Source organism: Coregonus clupeaformis, unplaced genomic scaffold, assembly GCF_020615455.1.
Source record: "Coregonus clupeaformis isolate EN_2021a unplaced genomic scaffold, ASM2061545v1 scaf0249, whole genome shotgun sequence".
NCBI classification, from domain to species: domain Eukaryota; kingdom Metazoa; phylum Chordata; class Actinopteri; order Salmoniformes; family Salmonidae; genus Coregonus; species Coregonus clupeaformis.
The window spans coordinates 6,804-27,066 of NW_025533704.1; the positions used below are offsets into that span (position 1 = coordinate 6,804).

Sequence of the window (20,263 nt, forward strand, 5' to 3'; positions counted from 1 at the left end):
TCAGAGTGCCCTGAGTCAGGGCGTGACAGTCCCCCCCCCCCCCCCAAAGGTGCGGACTCCGACCGCACAACATAAACATAACAGGGTAGGGGCCGGGTGGGCATTCCGCCCGGAGGCGGATCCGGCTCGGGCGTGACGACCTCTCACTCTCCGCCTCCTGTTGCGCCCCTGGTCTGGTCTGGACCTCGGCGCGCCTTCCCTCTCCTTCCTCCCACGATACGCCAGGCCCTGTCTGGACCCTGGTGTGGGAGACCCCGAACCTGGAGAGGGGCTGACGTCATGGTCTGGACTGGAGCCGCTGACCGGAGCTGGATCAGGCACCGGTGGAACGGGCACGGGCCATGCCGGACTGGACAAACGCACCACTGGTCTGGTGCGAGGAGTAGGCACAGGCCGGGCCGGGCTGGCGACGCGCACCACTGGATTGGTGCGAGGAGCAGGAACGGGCCGGGCCGGGCTGGCGACGCGCACCACTGGCTTGGTGCGGGGAGCAGGAACGGGCCGGACCGGACTGGCGACACGCATCACTTGCTTGGTGCGAGGAGCAGGACTGGGTTCCTTGATTACCCCCCGCTCCTTCTGCTGCCTAACCAGCTCCTCTCGCCGTGCCTCTACACCTTCCTTCTGCTCCCTCTGAACCAATATCCCCCGTAATTTGGTGGCCTCCTCTCCTAACCAGCAGATCCGCCCTGTCGCGGCCTCCTGCTGCCTCGTCGTCCACACCGTGTGCCCCCCCAAAAAAATGTCTTGGGGTTGCCTCTCCACCTTGATCAGGGCCTCCATCTTTCTTGCCAGATCCTCTCTTATCTCCTGCCAAGTCCATCCTCTCTGCTCCTCCTCGGCACACTGCTTGGTCCAGGTCTGGTGGGATCTTCTGTCACGCTCGTTTTTTGACGGGTCAGACCAAGGCGCAGCGTGATATGCGTACATGTTTATTTTAACTTAATAAACAACACGACAAAACAAAAAACTAAACGAAACGTGAAGTCCAAGGTAGAACACAAAACATACCTTACACGGAACAAGATACCACAACCCACTAGTGCCAAAAGGCTGCCTAAGTATGGTCCCCAATCAGAGACAACGAGCTACAGCTGCCTCTGATTGGGAACCACACCGGCCAACATAGATCTACACATAATAGACCTACAACATAGAATATAGATAACAAAGAATATACACACCCTGACTCAACATATCAGAGTCCCCTGAGTCAGGGCGTGACAACTTCAGGAAGTCCCTCTAACAACTGACTTTCATAATGCTTAACATTAGAACTATGGCTGCAGAAACACACATAAATACTTAAGTTTCAAAAAACCCACCATAGTCTTTTTTATTTATTTACAATGACACACATTTTAATGCCAAAGACACACCAAAATGGCTTTCCAAGAGATGTTGAGAGTTCCTGAATGGTCCAGTTAAGTCCTGACTTAAATCTGCTTGAAAATAAGAGACCAGGTTTAAATATTGCTGTCCATCAATGATTCTAAACCAAATTCACTGAGTGTAGAAAATTCCCCACCCATTTCCTGACTGACATGTCGACCAGTCACCCCCATTTCCATGTTCCTGCAGGAGTGGGACTTCTTCTTCTTCTTCTTCTTCTTCTTCTTCTTCTTCTTCTTCTGTGGTTTTTAAATGGTGGTTGGCAACCAAAAGGTGCATTACCACCACCAACTGGACGGGGTTGAAAAAAAACTAAGTAAAAAGAAAATCCATTCGTGATGGGGAAAACTAACTTAATCCACACAACTAAAAATAGTACATTGACAAAACAAAAACAAAACTCCCACAAAACTCCCACTTCTTCCTTCATTCAAATCTCCATATCTCCCTTCTCATGCTCTGGGGTCTGAGAGGGTGGTATGGTACGTGACAATACTCCATACAACTCCTCTGCCGAGAAGTCCTTCAGTCCTCTGCCGCATACACAATGATGTCTATTTTCCTGGACTTCCTCTCCACTTTGGCAGTACCATTAAGCACCATAGCTATAAATGCCACAAAGTCCACCTTCTTGACATGTAACATTTCTGGATCCTTCTGGTGAGAGGCAACCCCTGCCGCCTGCAGAGAAGCCCTATCCACCACCATTTACATTTTACATTTTAGTCATTTAGCAGACGCTCTTATCCAGAGCGACTTACAGTTAGTGAGTGCATACATTTTTCATACTTCACACTATGAACTCTTCAGGACCATTCAATCCCTCAACCCTTCTCACTGCTGCTGCATATGAGATGCTCTAACTGGTCCTGACTCTAGCCACCTCTTTCACCTCCACCCTCGTCGGGCACTCCAAAGCCGTTGCTTCATGCTTCCCACCACAATTTCAACACTCCACATTCTCCTCACTTCTACAACACATTAAATGATTGACTCCACAACACGGACAGCTCGGCTTTTTCCTTCTGCAAACACTTTACACATGTCCAAACACTTTACAGTTATCACACTGCATCGGTCTTTGGATAAACCCGCTAACACGGTAATTCATATAAACCAACTTCACCTGGGTAGGTAAAGTCAAAAGTACAGACAGATTCTTCACTTTCTTTCTGTTCACCACACGATTAATCCGTCGAGCATCAGTCACTCTCGGGATACTTTTCATTTCTTCAACATCGACTTCCCACAACACGCCAGATATTACCCCCTTAAGAGGTGCCCTGCTCCATTGAGCCCTGCATGACACATCAACCTTCTTGAATCGGGTGAGACACAACACACTCTTCTTCTGTTCCTCAGAAGTATAATGAACAAAAATATAAATGCAACACGTAAAGTGTTGGTCCCCATGTTTCATGAGCTGAAATAAAAGATCCCAGAAATGTTCCACTGGAGAGCTCTTCTTTGTCTACACCTATTCAGCATTGTTCACACCCTCTTAAGCCTTAGCTGCACCTGTCTCTTTAAGGATTCACATGTGAGGCCATGTGCTAAACAGAGAGAGTAAGGTAGTTTAGTAAACAACCAAAGATTTCAAGACTACAAGTTATTTTAAGTAGCAGCCTACAATAAGGAAAAACTCCAGATAAAAATAAGCTTTATCTAGTCCTTGGCCTATATCCTAATCTGACTTTGAAAGTGTCCAGAAAAAAATATTGTATAAATATTGAATAATTATTAGATGATGCTTAAATTGATGTGAAAGAAATGTTATAACCACCCCCTAGCCACATCTAGCTAAGTGGATGGGTTACTATTGTCTAGACATGCACACATTTTTATGAAATACAATAGATGGCAGTAATCACATCCAGACACACCTGGCTAACTTGATGGGTCACGTAATAATTATCTTGCGAAGTGGAGTCTTTTGTTTAGACACTAGCTAGCTAGATAAACAATTAACAATAACCCCAACCCATAGTTACAGTACAAATGGATTGTCATAGTTAGCCACCATGCATTAATTGCTGGAGTATGAATCTGCAGGTAGCTAAAGCTAACCAACTAGGTTCAATGTTAGCTAGCTAACTAACATTAGGCTATAACTAGCAATGCAAATGGCTTTCTGAGATACAAATAATATTACTGCACAGATCATACACGTAATGTTACCTAGCGAGCTAATGTTCTCTATTTATCTAACAGTATGCTTTAACTTGCAATAAAAATTACTTTTTTACAAAATTAGTAATGTATAATATCTGAAAAAGTGGCTAAACTCTTACCCTTATACCTGGATGAACGTATCACGGCAGCATGTCTTTTCCGTTTGTTTTGTAGCTAGCTACAGCTTGTATGGCCCGTTGTTGTGTCAACTGAGCTACAGTCCCCTGTAGCTCAGTTGGTAGAGCATGGCGCTTATAACGCCAGGGTTGTGGGTTCGTTTCCCACGGGGGGCCAGTATGAAAATGTATGCACTCACTAACTGTAAGTCGCTCTGGATAAGAGCATCTGCTAAATGACTAAAATGTAAATGTAAATCACTCCGGTTCACGCTGACCATGTGCAGAAAGTAGTCCATCAAAACGTTTTCCCACAAATCTTTGTCGATAGCGCCTGCTAAATTCTGGGCAGCAATGTTGTTGAGAGCAGTAGCAACACTTTTGCAGTTCTCCATGGCTGACATTATATCTTTAAAAAAAGCTGCGGTAGCAAGGATTATCTACTAATACTGAGCAGCTCATGTTATAGACAGAAACGTGCTACATGGCAGACCAATCCGAACTCATATCTCGACATGTCCAGCCCATCCATTATCTCAACCGATCATGACTAGAGGTAAGGTTCCTATCTTTTTCCATGGCTAAACCAACTAGGCTTGTAATTTTTTATTTTTTTATTTACAGATGGCACAAAAGTTTGTTATTAAGGCACATGAAAGTTCACATGTTCCAGAAGGCATTTCTGCCAAAAAACACATTTTGAAGTAGTGATGAGTGACATACGCCTAGCTTCTTGAAACGGGTCACATATACCAGTAGGAGTCACTGTTCAGGCAGGAATCCTTGGACTGTGGCTTCACATTCTATTTCAATATACCTCTTTATTTAGGTTGATTGCATGACGTTTAAACAATGATGTTGATTCAAACATACCATTTTACTATCAACATTGAAACAAGGTCAAATAACATATGTTTATCAAATATAACATTTAAGAGAATTTCAACCACCCAATTTAACGGAATATGTTTACAAATATTTTTACGTTTCTACCTGGAATTTAATGCAATTTCAACATATACAGTGGGGAGAACAAGTATTTGATACACTGCCGATTTTGCAGGTTTTCCTACTTACAAAGCATGTAGAGGTCTGTAATTGTTATCATAAGGTACACTTCAACTGTGAGAGACGGAATCTATAACAAAAATCCGAAAATCACATTGTATGATTTTTAAGTAATTAATTTGCATTTTATTGCATGACATAAGTATTTGATACATCGGAAAATCAGAACTTAATATTTGGTACAGAAACCTTTGTTTGCAATCACAGAGATCATACGTTTCCTGTAGGTCTTGACCAGGTTTGCACACACACTGCAGCAGGGATTTTGTCCCACTCCTCCATACAGACCTTCTCCAGATCCCAGGTTTCGGGGCTGTCGCTGGGCAATACGGACTTTCAGCTCCCTCTAAAGATTTTCTATTGGGTTCAGGTCTGGAGACTGGCTAGGCCACTCCAGGACCTTGAGATGCTTCTTACGGAGCCACTCCTTAGTTGCCCTGGCTGTGTGTTTCGGGTCGTTGTCATGCTGGAAGACCCAGCTACACCCATCTTCAATGCTCTTACTGAGGGAAGGAGGTTGTTGGCCAAGATCTCGCGATACATGGCCCCATCCATCCTCCCCTCAATACGGTGCAGTCGTCCTGTCCCCTTTGCAGAAAAGCATCCCAAAGAATGATGTTTCCACCGCCATGCTTCACGGTTGGGATGGTGTTCTTGGGGTTGTACTCATCCTTCTTCTTCCTCCAAACACGGCGAGTGGAGTTTAGACCAAAAAGCTCTATTTTTGTCTCATCAGACCACATGACCTTCTCCCATTCCTCCTCTGGATCATCCAGATGGTCATTGGCAAACTTCAGATGGGCCTGGGACATGCGCTGGCTTGAGCAGGGGGGACCTTGCGTGGCGCTGCAGGATTTTAATCCATGACGGGCGTGAGTGTGTTACTAATGGTTTTCTTTGAGACTGTGGTCCCAGCTCTCTTAGGTCATTGACCAGGTCCTGCCGTGTAGTTCTGGGCTGATCCCTCACTTCCTCATGATCATTGATGCCCCACGAGGTGAGATCTTGCATGGAGCCCAAGACCGAGGGTGATTGACCGTCATCTTGAACTTCTTCCATTTTCTAATAATTGCGCCCAACAGTTGTTGCCTTCTCACCAAGCTGCTTGCCTATTGTCCTGTAGCCCATCCCAGCCTTGTGCAGGTCTACAATTTTATCACTGATGTCCTTACACAGCTCTCTGGTCTTGGCCATTGTGGAGAGGTTGGAGTCTGTTTGATTGAGTGTGTGGACAGGTGTCTTTTATACAGGTAACGAGTTCAAACAGGTGCAGTTAATACAGGTAATGAGTGGAGAACAGAGGGCTTCTTAAAGAAAAACTAACAGGTCTGTGAGAGCCGGAATTCTTACTGGTTGGTAGGTGATCAAATACTTGTGTCATGCAATAAAATGCAAATTCATTATTTAAAATCATACAATGTGATTTTCTGGATTTTTGTTTTAGATTCCGTCTCTCACAGTTGAAGTGTACCTATGATAAAAATTACAGACCTCTGCATGCTTTGTAAGTAGGAAAACCTGCAAGAAATCGGCAGTGTATCAAATACTTGTTCTCCCCACTGTACATAGTTCTGATGATTATGCTGAAATTAGATTGATGTAACAACCTGTTAGTAACAACCGCTGGTTGAAATTAGATGAAAACCGAACTGGTTGATATCTTTTTCAAATCCACTGTATTTTTAACGTTGAATCCACGGCATAATACGTTGACAAACGACGTTAAGTCAACGCGTGATTCAACCAGTGTGTGCCCAGTGGGTAGCGACTGTGTCTAGAGTTTTAGTTTAGATAAGAGGAACTTTGTTGCCCCCAAACTGAAGATACCCTACAGTGCTTATTTTATTGAATCAATGGGAATTAGTTATTATAACAGGTGCTGACAGACAAGTGGCATTTACCTGGTTTGAGATGGGGAATACTTCTAGGCCACATTTCCCTTCCTGGAGAGCTCCTTTGCCAGTGGGTGGTGTGCCAAGGCGTACCCATGACAAATATGTTGGGTGTTGAACATTAGGGCATCCAGAATGTTTTCATACACTTCAGTGCCCACCTGGTCTGCGCAATTAGAATGTTTGATGTATCTCATTATAGCCTAGTTTATCATTGTCTATATATTTTCAGGACAAAGGGATATAAAGTTACCAAGGTAAACATTCATGGGCCAAAGGCAAATATAAGTGACTGTGACTTTTCATCAGAATAGCGCACTGTGTTTTACATTGTGGATATGACAATTGCTAATTGTGATATCGGCCCAAACTCAGTGGGTGTGAGTTTCTTGTCACTACTCCCCTAGGCCAGTGGACCTCTCCCTGCTGTCAATCACTCACTGTCCCTGGTCCTGGAGTTTGGGTCGATATGACAATTAGCAATTGTCATATCCATAATGTGTAAAACACAGTGCGCTATTCTGAGGAAAAGTCACAGTCACTTATATTTGCCTTTGGCCCATGAATGTTTACCTTGTAACATTATATCATTTTGTCCTGAAAAATATATTGACAATGATAAACTAGGCTATAATGAGATACATCAAACATTCATACTTGCGCAGACCAGATGGGCACTGAAGTGTATGAAAACATTCAGGATGTCCTAATGTTCAACACCACACGTATTGGGCATGGGTACACCTTGGCACACCACGTACTGGCAAAAGAGCTCTACAGGAAGGGAAACGTGGCCTATAAATATTACCCATCTCAAACCAGGTAAATGCCACATTGTCTGTCAGTCCCTGTAATAATAGCTAATTCCCATTGATTCAATTAAAAAGAAGCACTGTAGGGTATTTCAGTTTGGGGACAATAAAGTTCCTCTTATCTAAACTAAAACTCTAGAAACAGTCGCTACCCACTGGGCACACACTGGTTGAATCAACGTTGTTTCAATGTCATTTATCAACGTATTATGACGTGGAAACAACGTGAAAAATACAGTGGATTTGAAAAAAGTTATCAACCAGTACGGTTTTCATCTTATTTCAACCAGCGTTGTAAACATTGAAATTAGGGTAAAATGTCAACTTAAATACATTGACTTAACCTGACTAACAGTGTCACGATCGTTAAACGGAGTAGACCAAGGCGCAGCGTGATGAGCGAACATATTTATTTATCGTCAGTGATCATACAAACAAAACAACAAACGATACGTGCAGTCCTACGGTTAAACACAACCAACACGGAACAAACCAAAAGGAACAAGATCCCACAACTATTGTGGGAAAACAGCCTCTATAAATATGGCTCCCAATCAGAGACAACCAGCAACAGCTGCCACTCGTTGCCTCTGATTGGGAACCACTCAGCCAACACAGAAATACAAAACATAGAATATACACACCCTGGCTCAACATATAGAGTCCCCAGAGCCAGGGTGTGACAAACAGGTTGTTACATCAATCTAATTTCAACATAATCATCAGAACTATGTCTATGTTGAAATTGCTTTGAAAAGTTCAGGTAGAAACGTAAACAATATTTTTCATCATATTCTGTTATATTGGTGGGTTGAAATTATGTTGAATTTTATATTTAATTATACATACACTACCGGTCAAAAGTTTTAGAACACCTACTAATTCAAGGGGTTTTCTTTATTTTTTACTATTTTCTACATTATAGAATAATAGTGAAGACATCAAAACTATGAAATAACACATATGGAATCCATGTAGTAACCAAAAAAGTGTTCAACAAATCAAAATATATTTTATATTCTTCAAAGTAGCCACCATTTGCCTTGATGACAGTTTTTCACACTCTTGGCATTCTCTCAACCAGCTTCATGAGGAATGCTTTTCCAACAGTCTTGAAGAAGTTCCCACATAAGCTGAGCACTTGTTGGCTGCTTTTCCTTCACTCTGCAGTCCAACTCATCCCAAACCATCTCAATTGGGTTGAAGTCGGGTGATTGTGGAGGCCAGGTCATCTAATGCAGCACTCCATCACTCTTCTTCTTGGTCAAATAGCCCTTACACAGCCTAAAGGTGTGTTTTGGGTCATTGCCCTGTTGAAAAACAAATGATAGTCCACTAAGCGCAAACCAGATGGGATGGCGTATCGCTGCAGAATGCTGTGGTAGCCATACTGGTTAAGTGTGCCTTGAATTCTAAATCAATCACAGACATCACTAGCACTTTAGATAATGCTGCTGCCTATAGAAATCACTGGCCACTTTAAGAAATGGAACACTAGTCACTAATAATGTTTACATATCTTGAATTATTCATCTAATATGTACAGTGGGGAAAAAAAGTATTTAGTCAGCCACCAATTGTGCAAGTTCTCCCACTTAAAAAGATGAGAGAGGCCTGTAATTTTCATCATAGGTACACGCATGGCGGCTCCCTGAAAAAATTCTCAGGAGGGGCAATTTTTCTGATGATTTAGGTGACCTACACACATTTTAAAAAAAGATATGTCCAGCAACAACATGAAGACAGGGGCAGCATATAAGTCAATACCAGAAGCATTTATTGACTGATCTGGGGAGATGGATTCCAGTTTCTGTGACAGATTATAAATAATCTCTGATGCCTTTGTTATATTAGCTTTTGGTTGAATGTACTGTCGTAGTAAATATATAATGTTATAGCTTGGTCTGACTAAAATCTTGTGCATGACCCATTTTGTGTTGGGCGTTTGTTTTCAATCAATGCTGTTCCTATCCTATAACAATGGACAAAAGAGTCCTATCTTGTCAGCCTTGTCAGCAGGTGGCCAAGGACAACACCCACGCCATAGGTCTCTCAGTTCTTCCAACTCACGAGTTCTTGCTCTGAGGACACACACACACACACACACACACACACACACACATCATCACTGATAACACACACACACACACACATCATCACTGTTAAACACACACACACACACACACACAAAAATCCCCTCTCTTTAGGCTGAACATTTGAAGACAGAGAACCCGACTCAGAGCCAATGCAACAGTGGAGGGGACCTGCCCAACTCATCAGGACCAATCAGAAGATCAGAACTACTAGATTCAACCTACATCATTTATTGTATAAAATGTCTGCACACAATGTTTTCGGGGCTCTCTTCAGATAGCTCCCCTAAGAGTTTGACGAACGAGTCCGTGCACGCGATTCCAGATATCTTTACCTCTGAATAAACTGCCTTTATTATACCATATCCACCCTGTCCAAAGTCTCTACTTGGTCTCAGTTCTCCAGTAAACTTGTGATTATCAACAGTACACAACGGTAACAAACAATTGGGGGAACTCACGGGGCAGATAGTAAGGTCGCAGTGACACAGAAAGCAGTTCAATGTCGGGGTACAGAGTCGCTCTCTTACCAGGATCGATTTTCCCTGTGACTGTGTCAGATCGCGGTCCGCTCTGACCAGGGTGAAGCCGGCCGGCTCCACTTCTCTGTCCGGGACTCTGTCATCCAGCCAAGTCTCCCAGCTGTATTGGATTCCGCTGCCAGCAGCGTTTCATTATTTAGTCCGTTCGTAGCGGGTATGTACCACGATCAACAAGATCAGTCCAAAACCCACCACTGGAAATCCATGGTTGGCAGAATGTTTGTAAACTAAGTGTACAAATTAAAAACATAAAATAACGCCACTAAGTGTACAAATTAAAAACATAAGATAACGCCACACTGCAGGTCGCAACAGAGACGCTGCTAGCCGCTATTTTCTTAGTTACGTTCATGGTTACGTCACGTATGACGAAAGCGCGTAAGTGCAAGCCCACAGACACCCATAGAGATTGTATTGAAAGCTTTGAAATTTGAAAAAATAGATTTTACATGGGAGTCTATGACAGACTTCTGGGCGATTTTCAACATGACTGAAATCGCCCCAAAAACGGGCGGGGCCATTTGAAGCACGGCTTTAGCCTGATTTGACATTTAGTGGCAGTCAGATCAGATTAGAACACTGATAACTACTGTTGCCGTGATATAATTGATTAGAAAAAAAATCCCTTCCTTTTCCCGTTTGGCAGTGCGTCGCCCATATCGCCCTATTGAACACACCGCCCCTGGGTACACGTCAACTATGACAGACAAATTGAGGGAAAAAAATCCAGAAAATCACATTGTAGGATTTTTAATGAATTTATTTGCAAATTATGGTGGAAAATAAGTATTTGGTCACCTACAAACAAGCAAGATTTCTGGCTCTCACAGACCTGTAACTTCTTCTTTAAGAGGCTCCTCTGTCCTCCACTCGTTACCTGTATTAATGGCACCTGTTTGGACTTGTTATCAGTATAAAAGACACCTGTGCACAACCTCAAACAGTCACACTCCAAACTCCACTATGGCCAAGACCAAAGAGCTGTCAAAGGACACCAGAAACAAAATTGTAGACATGCACCAGGCTGGGAAGACTGAATCTGCAATAGGTAAGCAGCTTGGTTTGAAGAAATCAACTGTGGGAGCAATTATTAGGAAATGGAAGACATACAAGACCACTGATAATCTCCCTCGATCTGGGGCTCCACGCAAGATCTCACCCCGTGGGGTCAAAATGATCACAAGAACGGTGAGCAAAAATCCCAGAACCACACGGGGGGATCTAGTGAATGACCTGCAGAGAGCTGGGACCAAAGTAACAAAGCCTACCATCAGTAACACACTACGCCGCCAGGAACTCAAATCCTGCAGTGCCAGACGTGTCCCCCTGCTTAAGCCAGTACATGTCCAGGCCCGTCTGAAGTTTGCTAGAGTGCATTTGGATGATCCAGAAGAGGATTGGGAGAATGTCATATGGTCAGATGAAACCAAAATATAAATTTTTGGTAAAAACTCAACTTGTCGTGTTTGGAGGACAACGAATGCTGAGTTGCATCCAAAGAACACCATACCTACTGTGAAGCATGGGGGTGGAAACATCATGCTTTGGGGCTGTTTTTCTGCAAAGGGACCAGGACGACTGATCCGTGTAAAGGAAATAATTAATGGGGCCATGTATCGTGAGATTTTGAGTGAAAACCTTCTTCCATCAGCAAGGGCATTGACGATGAAACGTGGCTGGGTCTTTCAGCATGACAATGATCCCAAACACACCGCCCGGGCAACGAAGGAGTGGCTTCGTAAGAAGCATTTCAAGGTCCTGGAGTGGCCTAGCCAGTCTCCAGATCTCAACCCCATAGAAAATCTTTGGAGGGAGTTGAAAGTCCGTGTTGCCCAGCGACAGCCCCAAAACATCACTGCTCTAGAGGAGATCTGCATGGAGGAATGGGCCAAAATACCAGTAACAGTGTGTGAAAACCTTGTGAAGACTTACAGAAAATACCCTTTGTTGTCATTGCCAACAAAGGGTATATAACAAAGTATTGAGAAACTTTTGTTATTGACCAAATACTTATTTTCCACCATAATTTGCAAATAAATTCATTAAAAATCCTACAATGTGATTTTATGGATTTCTTTTTCTCATTTTGTCTGTCATAGTTGACGTGTACCTATGATGAAAATTACAGGCCTCTCTCATCTTTTTAAGTGGGAGAACTTGCACAATTGGTGGCTGACTAAATACTTTTTTCCCCCACTGTATATACTGCATTCTATCATATTCTACTGTATCTTAGTCCATGCCGCTCTGTCATTACTCGTCCATATATGTATATATTCTTAATTCCATTCCTTACTTAGATTTGTATGTATTGGGTATATGTTGTGAAATTGTTAGATATTACTTGTTAGATATTACTGCACTGTCGGAGCTAGAAGCACAAGCATTTCGTTACACCCGCAATAACATCTGCTAAACACGTGTATGTGACAAATAACATTTGATTTGACAGTGTCACCAGCAAAGCACCCCCACACCATCACACCTCCTCCTCCATGCTTCACGATGGGAAACACACATGTGGAGATCACAAAGACACGGTGGTTGGAACCAAACATTTCAAATTTGGACTCATCAAACCAAAGGACAGATTTCCACCGGTCTAATGTCCATTGCTCATGTTTCTTGGCCCAAGCAAGCCTCTTCTTCTTTAGTAGTGGTTTCTTTGCAGCAATTCGACCATGAAGGGCTGATTCACGCAATCTCCTCTGAACAGTTGATGTTGAGATGTGTCTGTTACTTGAACTCTGTGAAGCATTTATTTGGGCTGCAATTTCTGAGGCTGGTAACTCTAATGAACTAATCCTCTGCAGCAGAGGTGACTCTGGGTCTTCCTTTCCTGTGGCGGTCCTCATGAGAGCCAGTTTTATCATAGCGCTTGATGGTTTTTGCGACTGCACTTGAAAAACGTTCAAAGTTCTTGAAATGTTCCTCATTGACTGACCTACATGTCTTAAAGTAATGCTAGACTGTCATTTCTGTTTGCTTATTTGAGCTGTTCTTGCCATAATATGGACTTGGTATTTTACCAAATAGGGCTATCTTCTGTATACCCCCCCTACCTTGTCACAACACAACTGATTGGCTCAAACGCATTAAGAAGGAAAGAAATTCCACAAATTACTTTTAACAAGGCACAGATGTTAATTGAAATGCATTCCAGGTGACTACCTCATGAAGCTGGTTGAGAGAATGCCAATAGTGTGCAAAGCTGTCATCAAGGCAACGGGTGGCTACTTTGAAGAATCTCAAATATATAATATATTTTGATTTGTTTAACACTTTTTTGGTTACTACATGATTCCATATGTGTTATTTCATAGTTTTGACGTCTTCACTATTATTATACAATGTAAAAAATAAAGAAAAACCCTTGAATGAGTAGGTGTTCTAAAACTTGTGACCTGTGTGGTTACCATCATGAAGCATGTGATGTGGAAAATAATAACTATACTTGATAAAAAATCAAAGTTCTTCCAGAGTGTTTGTAGAATCAAGATTTACTTTATTATATTTCAACAAAGTCAGGCTGGTCTGCAGAGTAGCCCTCTTCTCTCTTTCTGCCCCCCAGCTATATAGTCCCATTCACACACATCCTAGCTTAAAATCCCTCCCTCTTCAGTTTCCCGCTCTCTATCGCTCCGACCACTTCCTTTGTCTATGATGGCGGCTAAATTCGACTGTCATTCAGTTTAGAAACAATATTATAACAATCAATCACGCCCTGGTCATGCAAAAACACTCATGTTCAGCTTAAACTCAGTTCAACCCCAGCTCTCCCGGGCTAGACCTGAAGACTGATTGTTGGACATGACAGGTCCACACATAATCTTTCAAACATACACAAACCCCACCCCATCATGCTGTAATCAATCAAGAAGATAGCCAAGGAGAGACAAAGGTTTAGCCTGAACTCTGTTCAACCCTGGCGCCGCTCTTTCCACTTTGTTTGAGGAGAGAGACAAAAGGCCACAGTCTGGTTTCAGTCTCCGATAAGGTAGGACAGCCATGGATTTAATAATAATAATAATAATAATAATATATAATATGCCATTTAGCAGACGCTTTTATCCAAAGCGACTTACAGTCATGTGTGCATACATTTTTACGAATGGGTGGTCCCGGGGATCGAACCTACTACCCTGGCGTTACAAGCGCCATGCTCTACCAATTGAACTACAGAGGACCACCATTTAAGTAAGAGCGGGCAATTCGACCCTAGGTCAGATTCCCACTTCACACACACACACACACACACACACAGTGAAATGACCCAATTAAGTTCTTGCCTAGCAACAGAGAATTCTAACTATATGTTCGTGATCAACTCAGTTTTATCTCATAGTCCACTAAAAAATCTCCCTCACATGAAGGAGGAGGTGTGATGGTGTGGGGGTGCTTTGCTGGTGACACTGTCAAATAAAATTGTATTTGTCACATACACGTGTTTAGCAGATGTTTTTGCGGGTGTAACAAAATGATTGTGCTTCTAGCTCCGACAGTGCAGTAATATCTAACAAGTAATATCTATCAATTTCGCAACATATATCCAATAAACACAAATCTAAGTAAGGAATGGAATTAAGAATATATACATGTATGTGTATATAAGGTCCCACAGTTGACAGTGCATGTCAGACCAAAAACCAAGCCATGAGGTCGAAGGAATTGTCCGTAGAGCGCCGAGACAGGATTAGGTCAGAGGCACAGATCTGGGGATGGGTACCAAAACATTTCTGCAGCATTGAAGGTCCCCAAGAACACAGTGACCACCATCCGTCTTAAATGGAAGAAGTTTGGAACCACCAAGGCTCTTCCTAGAGCTGGCTGCTTTCGGCCAAACTGAGCAGTCTGGGGAGAAGGGCCTTGGTCAGGGAGGTGACCAAGAACCCGATGGTCACTCTGACAGAGCTCTAGAGTTTCTCTGTGGAGATGGGGAGAAACTTCCAGAAGGACAACCGTCTCTGCAGCACTCCACCAATCAAGCCTTTATGGTAGAGTGGCCAGACGGAAGCCACTCCTCAGTAAAAGGCACATGACAGCCCGCTTGGAGTTTTCCAAAAGGCACCTAAAGGACACTCGGACCATGAAAACAAGATTCTCTGGTCTGATGAAACCAAGATTGAACTCTTTGGCCTGAATGCCAAGCGTTACGTCTGGAGGAAACCTGGCACCATCCCTACGGTGAAGCATGGTGGTGGCAGCATCATGCTGTGGGGACGTTTTTCAGGAGACTAGGAGACTAGTCCCTGCCCAGACTGCTCATGTGTTTTCTCTAGCAGGAGGTAAGCTTGGCTTCTTATATGGTGTTGAGTAAAGCTTAAACCATGTATTTAGATTGTAGGTAGGTATTGTAGTTAGGTATTGTAGGTAGTTTACTTAGGTAGTTATTGTAGGTTATTGTAGAGTAATTATTGTAGGTAAGTATTGTATTCGGCGGAGCCCGCGAAGCACGAGGCTAGCTAACCCACTACCTGGACCAACAAAGCTAGCTAGCTAGCGGGTAGCTACTGGTAACTTTTAGCAACTGTGGATAGTTGTTTCCAATGTTATTTCACGCTTAAGAGTACCTGTAATTAAGCCAGCTAGCTACCTACCATTCAGCTGTTTTTCTAACCTCATTATCCGAGGCATTAACGTTAGGTAGTTAGTAGCTACTGTACTTAATTACAGCTACTGATTGCAGAAGACCGATGTCTTCTTGTCTGCCACCCAGACAGCTGGCGTCGGGTAAGTTTGGCTTTATACATAGCTTGGGCTTTGTCGAGTAAGGCTTAAACTATGTATTTAGATTGTAGTTAGGTATTATAGGTAGGCATCGTGGGCTGTATATTATTAGGTATTATAGGTAGGCATCGTGGGCTGTTGTGGGTAGTTATTGTAGGTTAGCATTATATTCGGCGGTGCCAGGTGTAGCACGAAGCTAGCTAGCTAGCTAACTCACCTCCTGGACTAGCTGGCGAGTAGCTATTAGCAACGGTAGCAACTAAATACAATATCCTTTTAGCCAGCTACATTTGTTCGCAGCACCGCCGTTTTTCAAACAAAGTCAACACAGCAGCCATTGCTAGCTAGCCAACACGACCAGCTAGCTGTACTGTAGCAGCTAAATACAATATATTTGTGCTAGCCATCCAACGTTTAATTATTGCTGCGTTATGAAAGGAACTAGACACGGACACGAATTATCTGTTTAGTGTGTTAACACACTATTGGTAGTTTGTTGTAACCAAGTATTGGTGCTAAACTGTGTGTTATTGGATGCTAGCATGCTAGTTAGCTATAGCGTCATAGTTAGCTAGCTGAATAAAGTAAGTTGAGTCTATTCCTTGAAACATTGAACCGCTGTAGTTCACAACAATTCAAATTTCTAAAGTGGAAGTTGGGAGAGTTTTATTCGGGTGGTTCAGTGAAACAATTATAGTTTCTGAGGTGAAGTTGGGAGAGTTATATTTGGGAGTTTTGGTTTTTACTCTCTCCTTTCCCAGATGTTTAGTTCATTTCATTCCGATCTCCTCTGCATTATTGTAGCCATTTGCTACAGCCTGTCAACTATGCCTCTGCCTATCCCTGTTCTCTCCTCTCCGCACAGGCTACACAAACGCCTCACACCGCGTGGCTGCTGCCTCTCTAACCTGGTGGTCCCTGCACGCACCCCACACCTGGAGTTTCAGGTCTCAGGCAGCCTCTGGAACTGCCGTTGCTGCCAACAAGGCTGACTTCATCCCAGCCTATGCTACCCTCCAGTCCCTCGACTTCCTGGCGCTGATCGGAAACATGGATTACCACTGAAAACACTGCTACTCCTACTGGTCTCTCCTCGTCTGACCATGTGTTCTCGCATACCCCGAGAGCATCTGGTCAGAGGGGGTGGTGGCACAGGAATCCTCATCTCTCCCAAGTGGACATTCTCAATTTTTCCCCCTAACCCATCTGTCTATCTCCTCATTTGAATTCCATGCTGTCACAGTCACTAGCCCATTTAAGCTTAATATCCTTGTCATCTATCGCCCTCCAGGTTCCCTTGGAGAGTTCATCAATGAGCTTGATGCCTTGATAAGTTCCTTTCCTGAGGATGGCTCACCCCCTCACAGTTTTGGGGATTTCAACCTCCCTACGTCTACATTTGACTCATTTCTCTCTGCCTCCTTCTTTCCACTCCTCTCCTCTTTTGACCTCACCCTCTCACCGTCCCCCTACTCACAAGGCAGGCAATACGCTTGACCTCATCTTTACTAGATGCTGCTCTTCTACTAATCTCACTGCAACTCCCCTCCATGTCTCCGACCACTACTTTGTATCCTTTTTCTCTCTCGCTCTCCTCCAATACTACTCACTCTGCCCCTACACAGATGGTAATGCGCCGCGCCGCAACCTTCGCTCTCTCTCTCCCACTACTCTCTCCTCTTCCATCCTATCATCTCTTCCCCTCTGCTCAATCCTTCTCCCTCCAATCTCCTGATTCTGCCTCCTCAACCCTCCTCTCCTCCCTTTCTGCATCCTTTGACTCTCTGTGTCCCCTATCCTCCCGGCCGGCTCGGTCCTCCCCTCCAGCTCCAGTGGCTTGATGACTCATTGCGAGCTCACAGAACAGAGCTCCGGGCAGCGGAGCGGAAATGGAAGAAAAACTAAACTCCCTGCCGACCTGGCATCTTTTCACTCCCTCCTCTCTACATTTTCTTCATCTGTTTCTGCTGCTAAGGCCACTTTCTACCACGCTAAATTCCAAGCATCTGCCTCTAACCCTAGGAAGCTCTTTGCCACATTCTCCTCCCTGCTGAATCCCCCAGGTCCTAATCCAGGCACTTGTCATCTCCCGTCTGGATTACTGCAACTCGCTGTTGGCTGGGCTCCCTGCCTGTGCCATTAAACCCCTACAACTCATCCAGAATGCCGCAGCCCGTCTGGTGTTCAACCTTCCCAAGTTCTCTCACGTCACCCCGCTCCTCCGCACACTCCACTGGCTTCCAGTTGAAGCTCGCATCTGTTACAAGACCATGGTGCTTGCCTATGGAGCTGTGAGGGGAACGGCACCTCCGTACCTTCAGGCTCTGATCAGTCCCTACACCCAAACGAGGGCATTGCGTTCATCCACCTCTGGCCTGCTGGCTCCCCTTCCTCTGCGGAAGCATAGTTCCCGCTCAGCCCAGTCAAAACTGTTCGCTGCTCTGGCACCCCAATGGTGGAACAAGCTCCCTCACGACGCCAGGACAGCGGAGTCACTCACCACCTTCCGGAGACATTTGAAACCCCACCTCTTTAAGGAATACCTGGGATAGGATAAAGTAATCCTTCTACCCCCCCCCCCCCCAAAAAAAAAAGGAAAAAGGAAAAAAAAAAAAAAGATATTGTAAAGTGGTTATCCCACTGGCTATAGGGTGAATGCACCTATTTGTAAGTCGCTCTGGATAAGAGCGTCTGCTAAATGACGTAAATGTAAATGTAGTCAGGATCGAGGCAAAGATAAAAACATTATTAATCAACTTTTTTTTTAAACATTTAAAAACAGTGACTGAAGCTATCTAAATAAGTTAATGCTCTGTTTGTATCATAAGGAGTGACTCCTGGCAAAAATGTCTAAAAACCTGTTTTCACTTTGTCATTATGGGGTATTGTGTGTAGATTGATGAGGGAAAAAATGTAATTTAATCCATTTTAGAATAAGGCTGTAACGTAATTTTTTTTGGGAAAAAGTCAAGGGGTCTGAATACTTTCCGAATGCACTGTATGAGTTGGAATTATGGTTCTTTGTTTAGCTAGCTAGCTACATGTCTAAATGAAAGACTTTTGCAAGAGAATGATTACATGAAGCATCAAGTTAGCCAGGTGTGTCTGGGGGTGATGACGGCCATCTATTGTATTTCATGAACATGTGTACATGACTAAACAATAGTGACCCATCCACTTAGCTAGATGTGGCTGGAGGGTGGTTATAGCATAGGGTGAAGGTTCAGCCTAAGCACACAGCCAAGAAAACGCAGGATTGACTTCAGGACAAGTCTCTGAATGTCCTTGAGTGGCCCAGCCAGAGGCCGGACTTGAACCCGATCGAACATTTCTGGAGAGACCTGAAAATCGCTGTGCAGTGACGCTCCCCATCCAACTTACGGAGCTTCAGAGGATCTGCAGAGAAGAATGGGAGAAACTCCCCCAAATACAGATGTGCCAAGCTTGTAGCGTCATACCCAAGACGACTTGAGACTGTAATCACTGCCAAAGGTGCTTCAACAAAGTACTGAGTAAAGGGTCTGAATACTTATGTATATGTGATATTTCCGTGTAATCTTATTTTATACATTTGCAAAAATAAATAAATAAATAAAGTTTTTGCTTTATCATTATGGGGTATTGTGTGTAGATTGATGAGGGAAAAAAACAATTTAATCAATTTTAGAATAACAAAATGTGGAAAAAGTGAAGGGGTCTGAATACTTTCCGAATGCACTGTACAGGCCTATATATAGATGTCCTAGCCTACCCCTTTCAGGTAATGCATTCAATGCAGTATTAGCCTTATATTTAGCTAATGAATGATGGGTTATGAGTAATAAGCTTCTAACTTATAGCCTCTGTCTCTTGCATGTCACGCACACACCTGTGCTCCGCTTGGCCTCTCTCTGTAAAAAGGCTCCTTAGCACTTGGAGTCCCATGCAGGAAAAGCTAGACTAGAATACCTTGCTGGACATTCTTTTTTTAGCATTTCTTATACCAATAGACTATTTGAAGAGGGACGCAAGCTCTTGTTTGGTGAATGTTAAATAAAGACGCCAATAGAACTCACGGGTAGTTTGAAAGAAGAGCGAACACCCGATGGCAGTTAGGCTATAGCAGTTATTTATTCATACCCATAGCCATTCAATCCTCGTGAAGAGAAGTGAAAGCCTTCTTTATCTCATTCTAGTCCTATATCATTCAAGCATATCATTAGAATGATGAAAATAAGGACAACACAACTTATTTAACTGTTGAAAGCGAGGAAGGAATGAAGCATCAATAGAGAAAGAAAGAGGAGGTAGGCTAATAACATTAGGGGAAATATTATGAAAAATGTAAATCAAATTAGCTAGCCTATACTTGTAACTTTGTAGGCTGCAATGTTATGGGAAAGTAATTTTGCTTTGAAAGTTAATAAACTTGTAACCCCACTTTTGAGAAAATGGCCCTTGAATAATTTG

At 43.4% G+C, this 20,263-nt stretch overlaps 1 non-coding gene across 1 annotated transcript; it reads left to right on the plus strand.

Annotated features, from left to right (window-relative positions):
• The first annotated feature begins 3,784 nt into the window (after nucleotides 1-3,784).
• trnav-uac lies at nucleotides 3,785-3,859 on the plus strand. Its single transcript has one exon. It is a non-coding gene; the product is annotated as a tRNA-Ile (tRNA).
• Nucleotides 3,860-20,263: the final 16,404 nt, after the last annotated feature.